This window comes from Cyrtonyx montezumae, unplaced genomic scaffold, assembly GCF_038088225.1.
Source record: "Cyrtonyx montezumae isolate F1298 unplaced genomic scaffold, pur_monq_1.0 scaffold_16, whole genome shotgun sequence".
In the NCBI taxonomy this organism is placed as follows: domain Eukaryota; kingdom Metazoa; phylum Chordata; class Aves; order Galliformes; family Odontophoridae; genus Cyrtonyx; species Cyrtonyx montezumae.
In genome coordinates this window covers 6,406,685-6,427,855 of record NW_027071892.1, presented here as the reverse complement: position 1 = coordinate 6,427,855, position 21,171 = coordinate 6,406,685, and positions in this window count along the sequence as shown.

Below are 21,171 nucleotides of genomic sequence, written 5' to 3'. Positions count from 1 at the left end.
ATTAAAGCAGCAGGGAAGCTGTGAGCAGCCCGAGAAACGGCCACACCACGCGCCGCAGCCCGGCCACCGCAGCAGCACTCCAGGGTGTGATGGAGACCCGAGTCACGCACTGGTAAATGCCATTTAGCACTGCTGCAGCTGAGCTGTGAGCCCGCAGAAAGTGGAGGAAGTGCATTGGGCTCACCATGCTCCATCCCCACCAGCCCTGCACTTGGGCAGAGGGTGCCTGGTACCTGCTGGGTGTGGGTGAAGATGTGGGGTGCCGGCCCCACAAGGTTCCCCGTGGCACAGCACAGCAAGGGGGGAAGCACCCAGCAGGTACGGAGCTGAGAAGATAAAGGGCTCCAGCCGAAGAGAGACGTGGGACTTGACCCAAAGCACTGGGTTAAGGCCAAACCACGAGGTCGGCTCATACCAGAGCTGGGCTGTTCCCAGCAAAGCCCAGCTCAGGTGTGTGCAGAACAGAACAGTGTGCCCAGGTAGCACTTGGAGAAGCTATTTCTCATCACCGATGGACAGAGTGAGGCCCTTAAATATAATCTATCTATCTGTTATCAGACCTCGCACATTGCCACCTTACTTATGAAGAATCCCAGCCCCATGGTCACATGTACTGCAGCAGAAACCCATAGGTCATCTCCCCAAGTCCATGAGCTGGGAGGCCACGGGGCCCCTCTGTATGTGCCCACTGAGCTGGTGCCAGCTGGGGTCTTTGGGCCCCCAACAAGAGGCATTCACCAAGACCAAATCGAGCTCTGGACACGGATAAATAATTCCATGTGTTGTTAGGACAAACAGAGAAATATTTTAAAAGGAAAGGAAAAACGCCATGCACTGGGAGCAGGCTTGGCTTTCAGGCAGGAAGGAGTGAGGCAGAGGCGAGCATGCTGCAGCTGGGCTGTGGGCACTGGGGTCAGGCTGGGGCTGTGGGCATTGGGGCAGCCACCCACAGGGACAAAGCTGCAGCTCCAGCACAGCACAGTCCTGGCTGAGCTCCCTCTTCCCCCCTCCATTTGTGATTTCAGAGGGCCGTAAACGTATATCTCCCCACAGCCACCCCCAGCTGCAGAGCTGCTCCTTGCAGCCCCTTGGGCTTGCAGTCTGTGCCCCACACCGCACATGGCTCATGTGGACGACGTGAGGCTGCGTGCTCCTGCAGCAGGCTCACAGCAATAGCTATTGCAATGCTCTCTGGCAGGCCAGAGGCAGCATTACACAAGACATACGGTACCCCAGCAGTGCCAAGAGACGCATACATATTACCCCGCACGCAGGAAAGGATGGTCCAGATTCTGACCTCAGCCCCTCTGGCATCAGACAGAAGCAGCTCCATTCAGACCAGGCCAAGCAAGACGTAAGCGACTCCATTCAAATTTACACTGGCATACCTGTGGTCAGCATCTGGCCTGGCTTGAATTAGCTTCAGTCTGACGTTACAAAAGGGAGGAACGGAGCCCAGATTTCCTAGGTTATCGAAAACAAAAAAAAAAAAAAAAAAAAGGAGTCCACCCACACCACCCCAAGGCCACTCAGACATGTGCACAGAGGTGTCAAAGACGGGATGCTTGGATGCAACTCCCACTCTGGGAGCTTTCAGTGAGCTGCCCCCAAGGGAGCATTGACCCACACAGCCCTGGGAAGAGCTGGTCCTCTCGCCAGGGTGAGGTTTGCTGCACAGTGGTGCTGAGCTCACCTCACTGCAATACCAAATTCACTGCAGAGCGAAGCGAGCGCTTCCCACCAGCACCAGCTGCAGAGCTCCTCCTCACCCAGTGCAACAACAGCCCATAGCCTTCTGGGAGCAGACGGCACGGCTGTCATGATGCTGCCCTGTCAGTTCATCTCTGCTACTGCTCAACTCGCTCTGTCACACACTGCGGGCAGAGGGGACCATCCCATCACTCCCCGCAGGCACTCAGCCCCACTGCGGATCCCTCACAGCTTCTGCCCTTTCCACTCCATCTGGGAATAAAGCGATCTGGTTTCCATAACGGCCCTTGTTGCCTTTTCACAACATGCCGGGCACAGATGTTGAAAATAGTCTGGATGAATATTTAAAATGGTATTCAGAGATGAGAACATTTGGCCAGCTTTGAAAGATCTCTCACATCGGGTACGGGATGGCTCACGACAACGGGGCCGGAAGCGTGCTGCACTCTGACATCTCTTTCTCTCTCTCCCTGGCTATGGGTACCACGTTTCGTGCCCCTGGTGTCACACAGCCTGTTACTGCCTGAGTGCCAGCCAAGTCTGCAGCATTTGGAAGAGTCTGTCACGTACGTTTTTAACATCACGGGGCAAAGTGGAATATGGAAAATCTGTCGCATTTCCATACTGAGCCTAAGTGTCCCGCGCAAGCTCAGGGAGGGACTCATGGGGGCACAGAATAATTGCTTCCTTATGGAGCAGGCCCTGGGTGGGAGGTGGGGGAGCGGGGGGCAGAGGTGCTGCTTCCTTGGAGAGGACAAATGGAGGCAGCCCCATTGGGAACACATGTCCAGGGCCTGCACTGCCTCTCACCTCCTCCCAGGGACCTTGTCCAGCCCTGCACCTCCCCCAGCTACCACCCAAGGGGGGGGCCCTTGGCACACCATGCCCACAGCCCTCGGCTGCCAGCACCCCTCCCCACCTGGGCTCCTTGGCACCTTGCATTCTGCCGGGCTCCTCAGCAGAAGCTGCATCCCCACGCCCAGATCCTTCTCTCCAGGCTCTCTGTGGCTTCTGCCAAAGCCAGCACAGCACCTGCCATCGGCACGGACCTGATGCCTTCCAGCTGCACTTTGCTGCCCAGCAGGGACCCCACAGCACCGTGCACCCAGTGCTCCAACCGCAGGACCTCCACCGGGCGGTCAGAAAAGCACAGCAGCTCCCTCTGTTTTGTAACGGGAATACTGCAGAAGGGAAAGGTGCCACCATCCATCATCACAACGCTCGAAGCGGGTGTCTGCAGCGCGGCTCAGGCCCTGTCTCTGCTGCACCACGGACGGGGAGCTGCGGTCCCTCCTCGCTTTGTGAGCGGGCAGCAGTGGATTCAGCGAGGGAAGAAGGATCCGTGTCCCTCCTGGCTATCCTGGGGCTGCACGCTCCACTCAGCAGCACCGCAGCCTGACTGCAGCTCCCTCACAGACAGCACAGACAGAGGTAGGGATGCTCAGCCCAGCTCACATCTCACCTCCTTCCCCGGATGTGTCTGAGCTCACACCAGAGAACTGGACGCACACATGAGCACTGCCCATCCCCGGCCTCCCTCACCTCCCTGCTTGCAGCACAGCGAGAGCTGGGCTGTGCTGGAGCTGCCGAGCACCACAACCCCAGCACAGCAGCCAGTCCTTATCCCAGCAAAGGTATTTCCATCCATCCACCCACTCTCCAGCGGCACGGGGAAGCCGTGGGAGGGACAGAATTTGAAGAAATGAGCGTTCAGCAGCAGCCCTGGGACAGAAAGGCAAGAGGAAAACCACCCAACGCAGCCATGCTTCCCTTCTCCCTGCCTCACCTCCCGCTCACACGCTGCGCTGTGCAGGGGCAGTTCTTCCCCCAATTGCAATGTGGGGCCAAAGCCGGGAGGGAAGGGTGGGGGTGGGGGGGTGGAAAGAAGGGGTTGGGAATCCGGGGGTTCTCCAGCAGCCCTAACGCACTGAACTGAGAGCAGTCCACGGGAGGCTTTCCCAAAGGGAACCCCCCCCCCCCACTCCACGATCCGCCGTGCAGGACGATGGTCCCCGACCCAGGCAGGGACGCAGCAGCGAGGTGGCAGCGCTCAGTACCCGCAGCAGCCGGGCACTGCTCGCGCACTGGGGGTCGGTCCCCCCCGGCAGCGGAAGGGCAGCGAGGCCACGGGGTTTCACGCAGCGCCGGGCACTCCCTTCCCCCTTCACCGGGCTGGGCCGGGCCGGACAAAGCGCAGAACAGCGGAGCTCGGCCGTGCCCGGCGGCGGCACCGCGGTGAAAGTCCCGTTTTTCGGCGAGCAAGGAGAGAAAGGATGAAACGGAGTGGGGGGGGGGGGGGGGAGAGGGGGACGGAGGGGGGAGGGGAAGGGCGGGTGGGGGAGAAAGGGGAGGAATAAAAGGCAACGGGGGAGGGAGCGGTGGGAAGGGACGCGGGGAACTGCTTTCCGCGCGGGGAAGTTGGAGGAGCAGCTTACCGCGGCCGGGCAGGTAGCGGGATCGGTCCGCTGGAGGATCCGGGGCCGCGGCGGCGAGAGGAGCCGGGGCCGCCACAGCAGCGCGGGGCCGCTCCCCTTCCCTTGGCTGCTGGCAACAGGAAAAAAAAAAAAAAAGGAGAAAAAGAGAAAGAAAGAAAGAAAAAAGCAATAATAACAATTTGCCAGGAAATAAAACAAAAAAGAAAAAAAAAAGCGAAAGCGAAATGAGGCGAAATAGCGCGAAGCGGCAGCGCTGCTCCGGCCGTGCGGGCGGGTCCCCAGCGCTGTGCCCGCAGCCCGCCGAGCTCCGCGCCCGCTCCACCGCACTGCCCGTGGCCGCTCGAGGGGGAGGAAAAAAGAAAAAAAAAAAAGAATAATTTAGAAAAAAAAATAAACCACAAAAAGAAAAAAAAAGAAAAAGAAAAGAAACCACCCAACAAAAACCAAGAAGCGGAGAAACCGAGCCCCGACCGCTGCCTGGAAGCGGAGTAAAAAGGCTCCAATAAATCCCGGGTTGAAAAGAAGGGAAAAGTCACCTCCCCGAGGAAATCAGAAGCAGATTTCGAGCCATTTAATCACATGCAGGGAGGTGTGTGTGCGTGTGTGCGCCGCCCGCCGCGCCGCTGCCAGCCCTGCCTCCGCCCTCCCGCCGCCGCGGCCGCCCCGCCGGGAGAGCAGCGGGCCGGGAAGGGGCCGGCCGGGGGCTGGGAGCGGGCCGGGACGAGAAGGGAAGGAGGGGAAGGGAAGCAAAGGGCCGCCCCGTCGGGAGAGCCGGCCCCGTCGGGGCTCCCACCTGCCGCCCGGCCGCGCTGTCCCCCCCACACCCCCCCCCACCCCAACCGCCCCCACCCCGGAGCCGCGGCTCGCTCTCCGCTCTGTCCCCGCCGGCAGCGCGCTTCGCCCGACGTGCGCCCATCAGCGGGGTGCGCTCCTGCGAGGAAAGCAGCCCGTAATTATCCACTGCTTTCCACACCGAAAGCAATGAGGGATTTACCCGGAGAGGAGCAGCCTCCCCTTCCTTACAGGATCGGCTCCTTCCCGTGATGCCGGGGCTCTTTACGTGTTGCCGCACCGGCACTTGGCCCGCGGTGCTTGGGCAGGAGGGAGGTGGGACGCGGGCACCTCCTCTGGCACGGGCTGCCCAGCACGGCGGCCCCAGGCCCCCCCAGCAGCCCCCTGCCCCCCGCCATCCCGGGCCACCTGCGTTCCAGCTGACTCCAGGAGGGCCGGGTGTGTGTGTGTGTGTGCGTGTGTGTGGTGGGGGGTGAAAAACTAATTTAATCAGCATTTGTGTGAGGCGGTGGAGGGGAGCAGAAAACCCGGATCTGGATCCCCTTGCTCCCTGAGCCCACTGAGGCTGGGCTCACGGCAGCGTGGTCGCCAGGCTCATCCTCCCCTCCCCCCTCTCCCCACACGTCCCACCCACGGGTGCTGCTGCAACGAACACGAGGACCGAGGAGAGCACCGGAGAAGGGCAAGGTGCCAGAGCGGTGCTGGAGCTGCCCACCCGCTGCATGCAGGGCAAGGACCACCTGCGCCAGGCCCCAGCCCGCATCACCCGCTCCCGGAGGAGCCGGTTAGCCACATCCTGTTGCTCCGGGGAAGCAGGTTGCAGGGGAGGGGTCTCCCCCGCCGGGCTGGCAGATGCTGGAGGAGGAGACCCCAGCTGGCCGCAAGGCCCAGGGGAAAGGCTGTTTGCAGCTTGCAGCCTTGTAGCACAAAATGTATTTCCCAAGCAGCGGGCACAGGGATAAACAAGGGCAAAGCCACCAAGTGACAGCGAAGAGGAGAAGTAGGAGATGGACAGGGGATCCTCGGGGCTCCTGAAGTCGGGTGATGCAGGTGTGTTGTGCTGGGATTTGGGCAGCCAGGAGGCTGCAAGCTGCAAAGCCCCAGCAGTGCAGTGCAGATACCAGAGGGGGAGGCAAACGCAGGGTCGGTGCTCTTGTGTGTGAGCCAGATGTGAGTGTGGTGCAGAAGGAGTTTGTCAAGGAAGTGCAAGACTTTGTGCAAGGGCCTGGAAGCACAGTGGGATGACTGAGGAAAAAGGGGCAGAAGGGAGTACAGCTCCAAGACACAAAGCTGGAGTTATCCCAGCAGCTGATCTGAAGGCATTTTCCCCACCAGAAAACATAAGAACTATCACAAACGTGAGCCACGATGCCTGGCCTGGCTGATGCAGCGTGGTGCTGAGAAAGGATGGGTCACCTCCATTGAGTTTTCACACTCAATGAATAGCATCGACTCCATTGTCCTGGGACCCACAAATGACACATGAGAGAGGCTGGCCTCTGTGTGGGAAGTTCTGGAGCTGGTGTGCACAAACCTCACACCAGCAAAAGACCAGATGAAAGAATCAGAAGCTGGTTCCCAATTTCCAGTGCTTCCTACACGTTCCCTCTTTCCGGGAGTAGACGAGCTCAAGAGAAAAATGTGAATCTGAGCTTGGAACATTGGGTGCTGAGGAGGGCAGCAGGGGCTGGACCCTTGCTGCAGTGGGAGCCAGATTGCTGAGACCCTGCTGGGTGCTGGTGTTTGTCTGTCCCTTGGCATGGGGGTACCCAACAGCCCAGCGCTGCTCAGTCATCACACAGCCCCAGGCTGTGGGAAGGGGGGCTGGGAGGGGGAAGTTGGTTCATGCCGTTTCTGTCACCCTGATGCCCGCGGGGAGCTCGGCCCATCACACCCACTGCTCCCCGTGTGCACATCTGCTCCTCTCCTTGTGCCACCCTGGCAGAACGTGAAGGAGACAGCTGGTGCCAGGCAGGCTCCCCACTCAGCAATGAGGACACGGACACACACGCCACTCGGAGCAACGCCTGCAGCTCGGGCACAGCTCGGGACAGGCGTCCCGCAGGCTCCGCATGTAGCCCGGGGGTGGGCATCCCGGGGCTCCCCCAGCTGCCGGTTCCCTTCCCGGGCCCCGCCGGCAGCGCTGGGGCCGCAGTCCCGCACCGAGAGCCGCGCCGACGGTTCCCGGCGCTGCGCGGAGCTCGCTCGCCCTCTGCTGGTCCCGCATCCCCCGAGAAGCGTTGCGGGGCGGAGTGGGGGAGAAGGAGGCGCGAGGGAAGCGCTCCGTGCGGTGCGGGATGGGGCCCTGCCGCCCCTTTCCCTCCTTTCCCGAGAGCTCCCTTCATCTCTTCCGAAGAAGGGGTTTGATGTCAGATTGGAGGACTCGTCTTGCCGCTGCTCCCAGCGGGCTGGTGTCTCAGTGAGTGGGAGAAGAGCATCCAACCTGAGCCACCAGGTTGTCCTCAGAGCGATTCCACGGTTCCCGTGTTTCCTTTCTCTCTGTGCCGTGTACTCTCTGAAGGATGCCGTGCCCTTCACCCGCCTCCCCCTTGCCAGGCTGCCGTTCTCCTGGCACACACAGCTCCCTGCCATGCTGTGCTCAGAGCCTGTCCCCACACCTGGTCTCTTCTGTGAGCAGCTCATCCCTGCAGTCCCCGGGCAATGAAGCGTGGCACCGCAGAGAGCTCTGCAGAGGGGAACGTGCCTTTGCATCTGCCCTCCCAGGGGAGCGCTGAGCTGCTGGGGCCCAGCTCTCATTTACACACAAGCTGTTTGCTGTTGACATAAACAGCCATTTTCAAGCATGAGCAGAAGTGAGAATCAGACCCCGTTGGGGACAGGGATTGTTGGTTGAAAAATGTGTGATGAACGTGGCTTGAGGAAAAAAAAAGAAAGAAACAAGGTGTGACATCATTGCTGCAGAACGATGCTTTGTGGATTTTTCCCCTTCCCACCCAGCTCAGAGGGTGAGGTATGTGAGAACAAGCCCAGGTCAGGCATCCTGCAGACTGCAGCAGGAGAAGGGTGCTGGGGACAGGACAGACATGCAGAGATGTGTGAGCAGTGCCCCGTAATCCCCTCCATTTCCCAACACCCACAGCTCTGCAGCTCTTTCAGTGCCGTGTGATTTGTGCCTGCTCTCGCCCTGTGGACCCATGTGTCCCTGCTTGCACTGCCAGCTGTGGGAGGACGTGTGCTGGGTCGTGCTGAAGGTGGTGACCTGTCCTGCTCAGCCTCCAGTCCAAGGCTTGGCGAGAAACAGTGTGGATCAGCAGCAAGGGCAAAGATTTATTTGTATGCCTCATTCCTTCTCTCTGCAGCTGCAAGCCGCGAGCCTGGACCTTTCCAGCCGAGCCCAGGCTCATTCCCAACTCACCTGGGTGAGCGGTGCGGGCGGTGCGAGGCCGGATCCGGCCCCGGCGCTGCCAGGAGATGGAGCCGTCTGACCGCCGTCGGCTCCGTGCTGCCTCCCCGGTCCCTCTGCCCGCACGGTGCTACCGCTGCTCCCCCGCTGCCCGAGTCCCCGGGACCTCTGCTCTAAGCAAGGGGCAGAGCTGGGAGCTCCGTGTGTGGGGCTGCGTGGGTACAGAGAAAGGGCTGCTCCTGGAGGACACCTCACCGAGCTGCAAGGGAAGAGTGTTTCTTTCTGGAGGCCCAAAAACCATCCACAGTCCTGGAGTGGTCAGTAAACCTCAGCATTAGCATGAAAAGCAACAGCTCTCTGAATTAATTTCATCATCTCCAGGGGCTGGGGACACTCCCTGTCGCCTCCAAGCAGTGCCCACCAGCCCCAGGTCTGCGGGAGCAGGGCGACGTCCCCCTGTCTTGTGCACTGTTGGCACCTGAGTTGTGCTGGCTGGGGAATGGGTGTCTGACACAGACAGTGGCTGCAGGCACTGCTCCTCATGCTGCAGGGACATTCCCAGGGGTCCCACTGCAGACACCCCCACAGAAGCTGCACTGCCCGGTGCTGCTGGCACCTGAACCTGAGGGATGGAGCCGTCCTATGTGAGCAGGGAGCAGCTCACGCGGGACTCTGCCACAGCCAGGGCTGAGCTTCAGTTCAGTTTGCTCCAACCTTCAGTGTTGGGCAGGCTGAGGTTGGGATTCCAGTGACCCTCAAGCACTCGGGCCGTGGCTCTGCTGCTCAGCAGACACAGTGTGGCACTGCCACTGTGTGGCATTGTGGAGAGGGCAGCTCATGTTCCAAAGCATCACGGATGGTGGCCTCTCCACTGCTGCCTCGGTGGCTACAGAGTCTACATGGCTCTGAGCGGCAGTATGATGTCAACAAATCCCTGGGTGTTGAAGTGCTGGTGGGATCAAAGTGCCTGCTTCCTCAGCCTCTTTGGGACTGCTGGTGCCCAGGTAGGCTGCAGGGCTGAGAGTCATCCCAAGAAGAATGCAGAAGGAGGGTGAACACTTGTTTAATTGGGCGTGCTGGGAGGAGCAGCAGCCTTATGCCCAGCACAGCCTGGGCAGCATGGTGGTCCCAGAGCTGGGCTGTGCAGAAAGGCTGCACAGACCTCTTCCAAGCACAGCTGTGTGGCCCCTCACCTTGGCACCCACACAGGCCAGCATGCCCCTTTCACAACATGCTCCTGTCCTAGCATCCCAGCATGGCCATCCCAGCTTGACCCCATCCTCCTGTGTCCCCAGCCCAGAGTGTCCTCATCTCAGCACGTCCTTGTTCCAGTACATCCATCCCAGTGTGCCTCCATCCCAGCATTTCCCATCCTAGATTGTGCCCATTCTGCCCATCCCAGCATGTTCCCATCCCAATGTGTCCCCACCCCAGCACAGCACGAGGTAATGCTCACAGTGCAGCTGGGCTTTGCTCTGGGACGCTGCCTGGGGAGGTCTTGCCAGCAACCCCAGGGGGCTGGGAGTAGTGGGGCTGAGGCGGTGGGGAGGGAAGGGAGGTGTGGGGCAGGTGGGGAGAGGAGGCAAGAGAGGGGGAGGAAAGGTGGGAGGGGAAAGATCAGAGGAAAGCAGAGCGTGAGGGGGAAGAGAAGCAAGACGGGCTGGGGGGAAGAGAGACACACACATAGAGACAGAGAGTTTTGTAACAACTTAAATTCATTCCAGACAATGTCCAAGGAGCCCTGGCAGCACGGGTTGAAACAAACCCTGCCTTTGATTTTATGAGTTCATTATATGTTGTTTGGGACAGTGATTCAAGCGTCTTGGCTGCTTCACATTTTCCCTTGTGTCACAAACGAAGAGGGGACCACGAGATGGATTCTTTGGGTGGAAAATATTCCCTCAATTGTTAGGTAGACATCTCTGTGCCACGCAGAGGTCCCAGGGGAGTGGTCTCCTGGGCTGCCGAGCTATCCTCACAGCACATACAACCTCCAGCCCTGTGCCTTAAAGAGAAAACAGAAGTTGCCCAGTGGTGGCCACGCATGTTCTGCACCACTGCAAAGCACTGGACAGCACAGAGGTCACACACTGTCTGCTCAGGGACCTCCCCGTGGTCACGATGCAACTGCAGACCCTTTCCCATGCTGGGTGGGTGCTCCTCACTTCTGTCCCCAACCCTGCAGTACCGCTGAGCTCAGCAGTAATTGCTGCTGAAGGTGTAAGGAAGTGGATGAGCTCCAGGGAAAACCATTCAGGAATAGGTTGGTGGCTTTCCTTGATCATTTTGGCTGGACGTATTCACAAACCTAATACAGGCCCTGGTCAGAAAAATAACAAATCCTTCCCTAGCCAACGCCAAAGTTTGCATTGGAGCTGATTGAAAAACACCAATGACTTGGTTGGGCATTGTTACTATTTTTATCTTCCTGTGTCATTTCAGGTTTTCCAGCAAAAAGAGAGGGAAAAAATGCACTGATTTTTAAAACATGTTGCTGGTAGAGAAAATAAAGGCCTCAGAAACCAAACACCAAAAGCTGTTTGCCCAGCATTTTCTGGTTTTGATTTATAATTTCTCTCCCAAACCCAGGCAAAGTTCAGTAAAAATTCCTGTGTTGACCAGAAAGCCATTCTTCAGTGTGGTCAGCTCTAGCCTGAGCCTGGGGAAGCAACAGTACTACCAACCCCAACTGCCACAAGCCAACTGACGCCAACAGCGAGCACCAGGGCTGCAGGGCTTCCCAAGCTGGTACACTCTGGACTGACCAGCACAAAGCTGATGCAGAGCCCGCTATGATCCTCATCAAGGCACGGAAACTTTGTTGATCTGTTTCAGGTCTTTGGAAAGAGTGAGGGTGCTGGTGGAATCTGAAGAATCTCAGAATCATAGGGCTTGGAAAGAACCCCTGGGGGTTGTCAATCCAACCCCCTGCTAAAGCAGTTCCCTACAGCAGGTGGCACAGGAAAGTGTCCAGGTGGGTTTTGAATATCTCCAGAGAAGAAGACTCCACCACCTCTCTGTGCAGCTTGTTCCAGGGTTCTGTCACCCTCAAAGTAATTAAGTTTTTTCTCATATTTGTATGGAACCAGTTTGTATGTTCCAGTTTGTTCCTGTTGACCGTTGTCTTGTTGCTGGCCACCACTGAAAAAGGCCTGGCCCCATCCACAGTGATGAACTCCCCCTCAGTCTCTCCCTTCCCTTCCCTTCCCTTCCCTTCCCTTCCCTTCCCTTCCCTTCCCTTCCCTTCCCTTCCCTTCCCTTCCCTTCCCTTCCCTTCCCTTCCCTTCCCTTCCCTTCCCTTCCCTTCCCTTCCCTTCCCTTCCCTTCCCTTCCCTTCCCTTCCCTTCCCTTCCCTCCCTTCCCTTCCCTTCCCTTCCCTTCCCTTCCCTTCCCTTCCCTTCCCTTCCCTTCCCTTCCCTTCCCTTCCCTTCCCTTCCCTTCCCTTCCCTTCCCTTCCCTTCCCTTCCCTTCCCTTCCCTTCCCTTCCCTTCCCTTCCCTCCCCTCCCCTCCCCTCCCCTCCCTCCCCTCCCCTCCCCTCCCCTCCCCTCCCCTCCCCTCCCCTCCCCTCCCCTCCCCTCCCCTCCCCTCCCCTCCCCTCCCCTCCCCTCCCCTCCCCTCCCCTCCCCTCCCCTCCCCTCCCCTCCCCTCCCCTCCCCTCCCCTCCCCTCCCCTTCCCTTCCCTTCCCTTCCCTTCCCTTCCCTTCCCTTCCCTTCCCTTCCCTTCCCTTCCCTTCCCTTCCCTTCCCTTCCCTTCCCTTCCCTTCCCTTCCCTTCCCTTCCCTTCCCTTCCCTTCCCTTCCCTTCCCTTCCCTTCCCTTCCCTTCCCTTCCCTTCCCTTCCCTTCCCTTCCCTTCCCTTCCCTTCCCTTCCCTTCCCTTCCCTTCCCTTCCCTTCCCTTCCCTTCCCTTCCCTTCCCTTCCCTTCCCTTCCCTTCCCTTCCTTTCCCTTCCCTTCCCTTCCCTTCCCTTCCCTTCCTTTCCCTTCCCTTCCTTTACCTTCTCCTCTTCTTCTTCTCTTCTTTTCTCCATGCTGAACAGCCCCAAGGCTCAGAACCTTTCCCCATGAGGGAGACACTCCAGCCCCTGACCATCTTTGTGGTCCTCTGCTGAGATCTCTCCAGCAGTTTCCTGTCTTTCTTGAAGTGGGGAGCACAGAAGAGGACCCAGTGCTCCAGATGCGTCTATCCCAGGGAGGGCAGGGGGAAGGGAACATCACTCGCCCTGCTGGCCACATTCTGCAATGCATCCCAGGCTCCCGTTTGCCTTCTTAGCTCCAAAGGCACACTGCTGGCTCAGTGTCAGCCTTTGATCAACTGCTGGTCAACAGCTGGTCAACTGAGACACCATTTTTGGCTATGAGGGCACACTGATGGCTCATGGCCAGCCTGTTGGCCACTGGGACACCCAAGTTCTTCTTCACAGAGCTCCTTTCCAGCAGGTCAGCCTGCAACCTCTACTGCTGCACGTGGTTATTCCTTGCCACATGTAGGACCCTACTCTTGCCATTGCTGAACTTCCTATGGTTCCTCCCTATCCAACTCTCAGCCTGTCTGGGTCTTTCTGAATGGCAGAACATCCCTCTGGTCAGTTTCATCCACTCCTCCTGGCTTCATATCATCAGCAAACATGCTGAGGGTGGACTCCATCCCTCCATCAAGAAGGCTGAGTGGTGCCTGAAAAGAAAAAGCATCATGCGGGGAGATGGGTTGGACTTGGAGAGTGTGAGCAGCCCTCGTGCTCTTTGGTATTGCTGGATTTGAGCCTGAACATGGCTTGGGCTCCAAAGTGTGCTTTTGGTCTCTGAAGAAGCAGAGGAGAAAGTAAGCTCCGGCTAAAGATGATTAGCCCAGCCCTACAGCTGCAGAGATGCTCTGCTCTGAAGGAGTCCCTGAGCCAGAGCCACCCCATGCTCCCTTCTTTCCCTCATCGGGGTCAGGGCACTGCTGGTCCTGCAGGGACTCTGATCTGAGGATAAAGTGCAGTCTTTTTTCTACTGGGATTTCAGGCCAGCATCTTTCCCCAGCACAAGCTTCACTTCAGGAAAAGGAGTTTTTTAGTTTGAATGTTGTTTTTAAAGAGAATTCTTAGGGAAAACACTCACTGAGACTGATCAGCTCATTTTCAAAGTTTTCCTGGGGCAAGAGACAGAGGGTGTGGGCTGCGATACACACCCACATCTGTACAATAAGGAAGGCAATAGCGCATAGCAAAAACAATTGCATGAAAAGCTTTCCAACAACAAAGTTTGCAAACCAGCAGAGCCCAGGCTATTTCTTGTGGTCCGTGGGTAAGAGTTCCCAGATAATGGGGCCTGACAATGGAACAATGGGGGCCGAAAGACACAGCTCATGATTAGGAGTTATATAACAGTGGCTGGCATTTATTAATAACACTCTCTCATGCTTTATTTTCCCAGTTAGCACTTTTCAGGTTCAGAGCTCTTCACAACCCCCTGGCTATTCTATTTCTGCCGCTTGGCATGAGGTGACGAGGAAGAAACGTTGGCCTGCAGTAGTAGCAATGTCCTTCATGCCCACTTCTGGTTTAGACCTCAAGGAGGAGAAAGGGGAAACGTGAAATGATGTGCTTGCTGACCGTCTGGGGCCTCTCCCCTTCCCTACGATCTTATGGGCGGCATAAGAAACATCACCTGGGAAAAGAGGCTCTTCCTGGGATGAGTTATGGGACCTTAACATTTTCAAAGTGCTCTTCCTGGAGAACGAGCAAAGCTAGCAAAGCTGGGACCTCAGTTGGGACACTTGAGATGGCTCCGGCACGTTCCCAAACGGGAAGCAGCGCAGGAAGCGCAGCCCGCAGCCAGCCTGCACCGATGGCTTCCACCTCTTGGCACAGCTTTGGCTGCAGGATGGAGACGTCCCGCTGGAACAAAGGCAGCCCTCGTGGCTGCCTACCACGTCTTCTAGGGACGTGCAGACTGAAGGCGCCAGCATGGCCGCTCCTGGAGGACCCACTCGGCGCAGACTGGGCATCCTTCCCTCGGCACGCATGGGGCCTTGACGCAGAGCAGGAGTCATCCTGCCCAGAGCAGGGGATGAGCGGCCCAGTCTGAACAGGTTGTCTCCTTCTGGTCTGGGTAGGCTATTTATTGCTCCTCTGACTGTTGCTCGTGGTATGTGCTGACCGCTCAGGCTGCTCATGAAAAACAAGGGAATTCCCGTCCAAGCTCTGGAGCCAAGCAGGCAGCGACAGTTTTCTTCTGAACAGGCCTGGGAACCTCTTCTCAGCCCTGGGCAGCAGATGTCTCCCAGCAGTCCCAACCTGAGGAGCTGGAGCCCGGGACCAGGCTTTGCACTCGCACCCAAACAGCTCATCCGACAGTCCCCAGCGTTCTGTAAAAGCAGAACTAGCACAGAGAGAAGCGAATCCTGCCTGCACGCGTGCAGGTGAGAATGAAGGCATCCTCCTGGACCCTGCCTGTGCTTCTAACCAGGAGGAATGGGACAGCTGCAGATTTCAACTTTGCAGATTCCATTGCACTTTGCAACGAGAAGGTCAGAGCCAGAGCAAGGGCTGGGACCTCGTGCTGTGCTCCACGGGTGACTGGAGATCCTATGCCCCAGCAAACAGTCCTGAGGCGTGGAAATTCACACTTCCAGCAGTTCCTCTAGCAGGAAAGCCTGGAGACATTAAACAAAGCTGAAGCTGAAGATCCACCCTAGGAACAGCCCTGTGACAAGCCTGGGGGGTCCTGGGGAGGTGCCCATGCAGCGTTGGCTGCGGTTCTCAGCTCGCTGGCTGAGGGCACTGGGCTGTGATGCTGAGGTGCAGTTCCCAGAGTGCGCTGAACTGACAAACTGAGGCATCTCGTAAGGAGAACATTTCATCCATTGGTGTGATTTTAATCCTTCTCATTTGTTCAGGAAGAAAGCTTGAGGCAGCAGACTGAGATGCCTCTTTTGTTCAGCCTGATATCTCAGAGGCAGCTGAATTTGTGGATGGGACCCTCTCAGTTTCAGAGGGGGTTGGAGTTTTGTTCCACACCTCTGATATGAGACCTACAGCTAAGAACGATGAGCAGCACAGTACTCTCAGGCAGAGGCGTAGTTTTCATTACTCACCCTGAAATCCTCCACAGAAAGTGCTTAATTACAGAGAATATTCTTTGGAAAACAAGAACGAATAAATAAAACAACACATACAAACAAGCTGATGAGGAATTCTTGCCCTTACTGGGCAAGGACTGCATTCACCATCTGTCCTGAAATGACCTTGTGGTTCCTTTCTTGCCTCAGGTCACTGCCACCACATCAGCTTCACAATCTGAGTATTCCCTTCAGTTCAGAGTGCATCACAAGGCTCTGGTCCTGGCTGAAGGAAACCTGCAGAGTGTCTCACCACGAATTCTTCACTACAATTTAACTTGGTGGCCAGCAGAAACGGTAGACAAATAAAATGGTTTCAAGAGCAATCACAGCTCCTGGGACTGCTCCTTTCTGCTGTGAGCCTCGGCGCTCACCTTCTGTGCCCTCACACCTGCAGATGAGGTGCATTTAGCAGCGTGTTGAAGGCATCTTGCATGAAAGTCAACACTGACGATGACTCAGGGACCTCTTGTATTTCTTGACCAGCTCATCCAGGCTATGGGGTTTTATCCTGATGGAGCTAGTTATTTTGGACCCTCCAAGAGCTTTCGAGCACCTTGGAGATTCTGCACCTCAGGGATTGAATGGAAGAGCAATATAAAGGGGATAATGGACACCACGTTGTCCAAAACCATCCACGGCACTGGGATTTGCTGAGTGCCAGTGGTGCTCAGTGCATAGTAGAGGCAGTCTTCCCCCAGTCTTGCCATGGCAAGAGGGAAGGAAGATGCTTGGTAGGGCTGGTTGGATCTGTGGGTCCACTGTGTTTTCTGGTAGAAACTCTGCCATACATATCAGGGCTCCCCTACACCCAGGCGTATATCCTCACGTCTCATGCACATCTCAACATGTATGCACCTACAGAAGCATCTCCTTTGCTGCAAAGGCATGGAAGTATGAAGATGGCCTTTCCCAGGCAGCAGATGTGCTGCATCCTGACAGACAGCATTTTTACTTTAATGAAAAATTGCACCAAATATGAAAATTTGATGAAGAACAGAGGGAAAAAAAGAAAAAAACCTGACTGAATTTTCACGCTTTCTTTCCTGGCTTGCTTCAGAGTCGGTCAAAAGTTTCTAAATTCAGCAACACTTCAAAATTTTTTGACCAAAAAACACAAGGATTTTTTTAGAAAAAGGTTTCTCAATTTTTCCTTCTGGTTTGGCCGTGCGTCCTACTCACTGAAAGGAGACTCCGGTTGGTTTTTCTGACTGGAACCACACTTTAAAGAGCGCAACCATTCCCTTAATTGGGGCTGATAAATCTTTCAGGCATAGATGAAGATAAATCACATTTTGAGCCCAAAGTACAAATTCTCAGGGTTGAAACATCGTGTGGTATTTGTTAAGCAATTTGAAGGCTTATTGAAGTAACTGAGCTGGACAACAGAGCTGGAGCTGGACCAGGACAACAACTGTGTACAGACACTTGGAGCATAGGAAACAAAGATGGAGGGGCCCTGATGAATCCCATTTCACTCGGGGCGCTCATGGAGGATACCTCCTTTCTTCTACACAGGGTATCTTTGGTTGTGTTTCTTCTACCACTCCCGTTGGGAGGATGGAGGGCTGCTCACTCAGTCCCCTCAGGAAGCCTTTATATTCAAGGCACGCTAGAGTTCCCCTTGATGAGTGAATTCACTTCAGCTCAGAGAAAAGCTGTATAGTGCTTTGGACTTCTTGGGTCTCTTTGTTGGCCAGCGACTGCTGCAGAGGCCAGAGGGAGGGGACGCATTGGCTCCAGCGAGGCTGGGCAGGCCAGACAGGCCCACCAGGTTTGGTGGCAGCGGGTCAGAAGCCAGAGTATCCAGCTGAACCCTACTCCAAAGTGCATCCAACACCCATCGCCCAACCCGGCCTCAAAGCTTTACAGAGCCATGGGATCATAAAGGTTGGAAAAAACTCTTGAGATCAAGTCCAAGCGTCACCCAACACAACCAGCTCCATCACGAAACCACAGCTCTAAATACCTCTAGGGACGGCATCCGCCACCAGCTTCCCACCGCTGGACCACCCCTCCGTGCACAGATCCTTCCTAACACGGAACGAAACCTCTCCCCGCGCACCGTGGGGCCGCCTGCCCGGCTCCGCTCCCGCCTGTTCCCCCCGCGGCCGCCAGGTGGCACTCGCCTCCCGGTTACGGCCCCCGCGGCGTCGCCCGGCGCCGGTCCGCGCTGAGCCCGGCCCTGCCCGCCGCCCCGTGCCGGGCTGCACGGCCCTCGGGACATCGGTCTGCCCGAGGCAGGTGGCTGGAGGCGGCGGGGCCGGTCCTTCTCTCCGCCCAGCCAGCTCCCAGCAGAGGTCTGGGGCTGGTGGAGCCGCTCTGGGAAGCATTACCGGGTGCCCGAGCCCTGCACGGGCACTTGACAGTGTGTCCTGTAGCCCTGCAGGTAGGTGCACTGTGCCAGGGCAGTACGTGGGACCCCGTGCTCCAAATCCAGCCCTAATGATGCAGAGCATTGTTTAACTCGAATTCCAACCCTAACGGTAATTCCAACCCCAACTCAAACTCTAATCACAGCCCCAAGCCTAACCTCAACACTAATCCCAACTCTAATTCCAACTCCGGCTCTAACCTCAACCCCAACCCTAACACCAACTCTAACTCTAATCCCATCCCCAAGACCAACCCGAACCCTAAATCCAACCTTAACACAATTCCAACGGCAACCCTAATCCCAACCCCAAACCCAATCCTAACCCCAACTCTAATCCCAGCCCCAAGCCCAAGCCCAACCCTAAGCACAACACTAACCCTAATTCCAAGCCTAACCCTTACCCTAATTCCAACCACAACCCCCTAACCCTAATTCCACCCCCAACCCCAACCCTAATCCTGAGCTGCGGTGCAGCCCAGCTCAGCAGTGGGCAGCTCGGGCTGAGGAGGCACCTCCTGGTACCCACTGGGTGCTGCAAAACTGCACACTCACACACTCACCCCTTCACAAAGGTTACAGCCATCCATGCTCAGCTTCACAGCTGAGCACCGACCCACACGACCCGACCTCTTCTGGATTGAAGAGGTGTCCGAGAGGAGTGTTGGCTGCAGTTCCCAGTGGGAAGGGAGGAGGCAAAGGAGGCTCTTTCCTAAAATATGGTCAGAAAGAGCAGAACGCCGAGTCCAGCCTAGTGCTTCATCTCAGCTCTAGAATGAAATATGATCATGGCCCGAAGAACGCATAGCTGAGCCAGGACTGGTGGCCCGGTCCTTTGTGAGCACCACCTCCTGGAGAGACCGTGTCTTTTGGCAGTTAATGGTGCGGAAGCAGACCAGGCAATGCCTGAGGACACCAGCAGCCTCAGAGGGATTCAGGGGCTCTTGCACAACGCTCCCAGAGACGCATGGACACAAACGACCCCCCAACATCTGCAACAAGGAACTCTCCTCCAGGGCTGCAACTCTCTGTCCCACTCCAGCACTCAGATGTGCAGCTTTTCCTCTCACAGACTCTCCAGCACAGCCGGTGCTGTGGACTGGGAAGCACGGGGTGCACTTGCTGCTTGGTTTGCCCATCCTGGGAGCTTCAGGACCTCAGTGCCTGCCCCCAGCAGCTCCCGTTCCAAAGCCCTGGATGGTTTAGTTGTTTTTTAATTCAGCACGATTTGTAGTGGGTTGAAAGGTGGGGAGAAAAATCTGGACCCTAATGAATGGGGATGGCCAGTGAGTTGGTCACCTGCCCTCTGGTCTGCAGCAGGGGGACAGCTAGACAGGGCTGTGCGTGGTGTGATGGGACACGTGGCATAGCTGCACATCCCAGGAGGAGCCTTACCCACCACTCAGTCTCGTGTTTCTCTCAGTGTGTGCTACCCAACCTGCTCAGGACACCCAGATGATGCTGGGGAGCAGTTCCCCTCCCACACCTGTGTGGCTGCCCCCACGCTGGCAGTGCTGTCCGGTGGTCCCTGGCTCTCAAAGGCATACACCCCACTCCAGGCAGCTTGGAGCAGGGCACAGCACTGCCCGGGGAGGAGCGCAGGGCCTGCAGGTGGAGGGAGCCAGAATCCTCCTTCCTCAAATCCCTGCACCTATGCCCATCTGGGGCACGGCTGCACCAGCCACATCCCACACAGCTGCTTCAGGACTTGGATGTCTCCCTGGCAGGCTCATCCAGCGAAATACAAAACAAAAATATGTAGACTGGTTTGCCGTTTGCAAATGGGATCTGCTTTTTTTTTTTTTTTTTTTTTTTTGTGAATGGATTCATTCACCATCTGCCTGAAAGAGCCATTTTAGCCAATGGTTTGCCTGCGAGTGCTTCCTCCCCACCGGCCGTGATTTGTTCTCCCTCACTCTGCCTCTCGGATTGGGCTCCCGGGCACCACGTGATGGGTTCCCTTCTCCTTGACGGCACATCTGACATCTTTAAGCAGAATAACAAGCAGCTAATACCAAGGAGCAGCCATGCCTCCTGGGTGGCATTGCTGGCAGTGTTTGCTTTCAGTCACCAGAGGGGAGGGAAGCTCATGGGCACGTTTGTAGAGGAACTGGTGCCTTCGGGGTGGCTGAGGGTGAAGACCCAGAGAGACCCTTTGCTGGTGGAGGAGTCTGTGCCCAGCTCTGCCCAGCAGCAATCGGACATATGGTTGGGCTTGTTGCACGTGGAAATACGGTGTGATGGAGCACTGCGGAGCAGGGAGGAGGAACACAGCCTGCAATGGGTCTTGAGCAGGAGCTGAGCCCACGCCCTCAAGCCCAGCAGCCCAAGAACCATCTCCGGTGCAGCAAGAGCCCACCACTGTCTGCTCCCGTGGGGCAGGGACACGTTGGTGCTGGCTGCTGCCTGCTGTCGTGGGAATTGAGAAAAGTCCCTGTTTGGCCTCAGCTTAGAAGTTCAAAGGAGGCCAATTAGTGACTGCAGACTGCTTGCCTGCCCTTCTAGGAATGATGAATGATAGGCTTAGGTCACCACCCAGCCTGAGCCAGGTATCTCAGGAGCTGGCATTAGATTAGAGCTCTGGCCCTGTGAATTCAGTCCAGCCTGGCAGAGTCAGCATGCCAACAAAGCCATTCCTAGAGAAAGGCCACAGGCAGGGCAAGGTCTGCCCAGAGCTGAGCTAAAGGGGATGAGATAGCACAGGTAAATGGGATGAGATAGGCTTTGAAAATGGAAACGAAAGAGTTAACCTGCTGCTGGTGCCAAAGCCAAATAGGATGTGAAAAGCAAAGAGGAAAGTCATCTGGGCCACTGAATCAAATGTCAGAAGACATCCTGAACTCTCACTGTCTCACCCAGCAAACCAGTCTGTGCCTGCAGCTGGGATCATCTAAACCTGGGGTTCAAGCAGTGAAAAGGCCACATACACAGTGTCAGGGTGACCCTGTCACTCTGAAGCAGTGGTGGCAGCCTCAGCAGAGCCAAAGGGCTCTCTGCTCGAAGCTGGTCCTGGTAGGGACTGCAAGGGGAAAAATCCAGAGGTGATGGAACCACGGGAGCTGCAGGACGCAGCCCATGGGGTCAGAGCAGACAAGCACTGCAGTTCCAGTGCTGACTGTAGGGAAAAGCCACCTTTGCTTTCCTGCTGTGACAATGGGCAGCTGCCAGGTCCTCCACCATGCGTCCTACCCTCCCCTGCCTAAAGGAGGATGGGGTTCAGCCACTGAGTCTCCCAAATGCTGCACCATGGCTGCACTGGAAACTCCATGAACTTGAAATCACAGTCCATGATGGTGAGTACAGAGATGGGGAGCAGTGCAGGACTGGCCAGTCCATAGGTGGGAGTGCAGCCTGGAGCAGGGGAAGGGATGGACTGCAAAGCTCTGCAGGGCA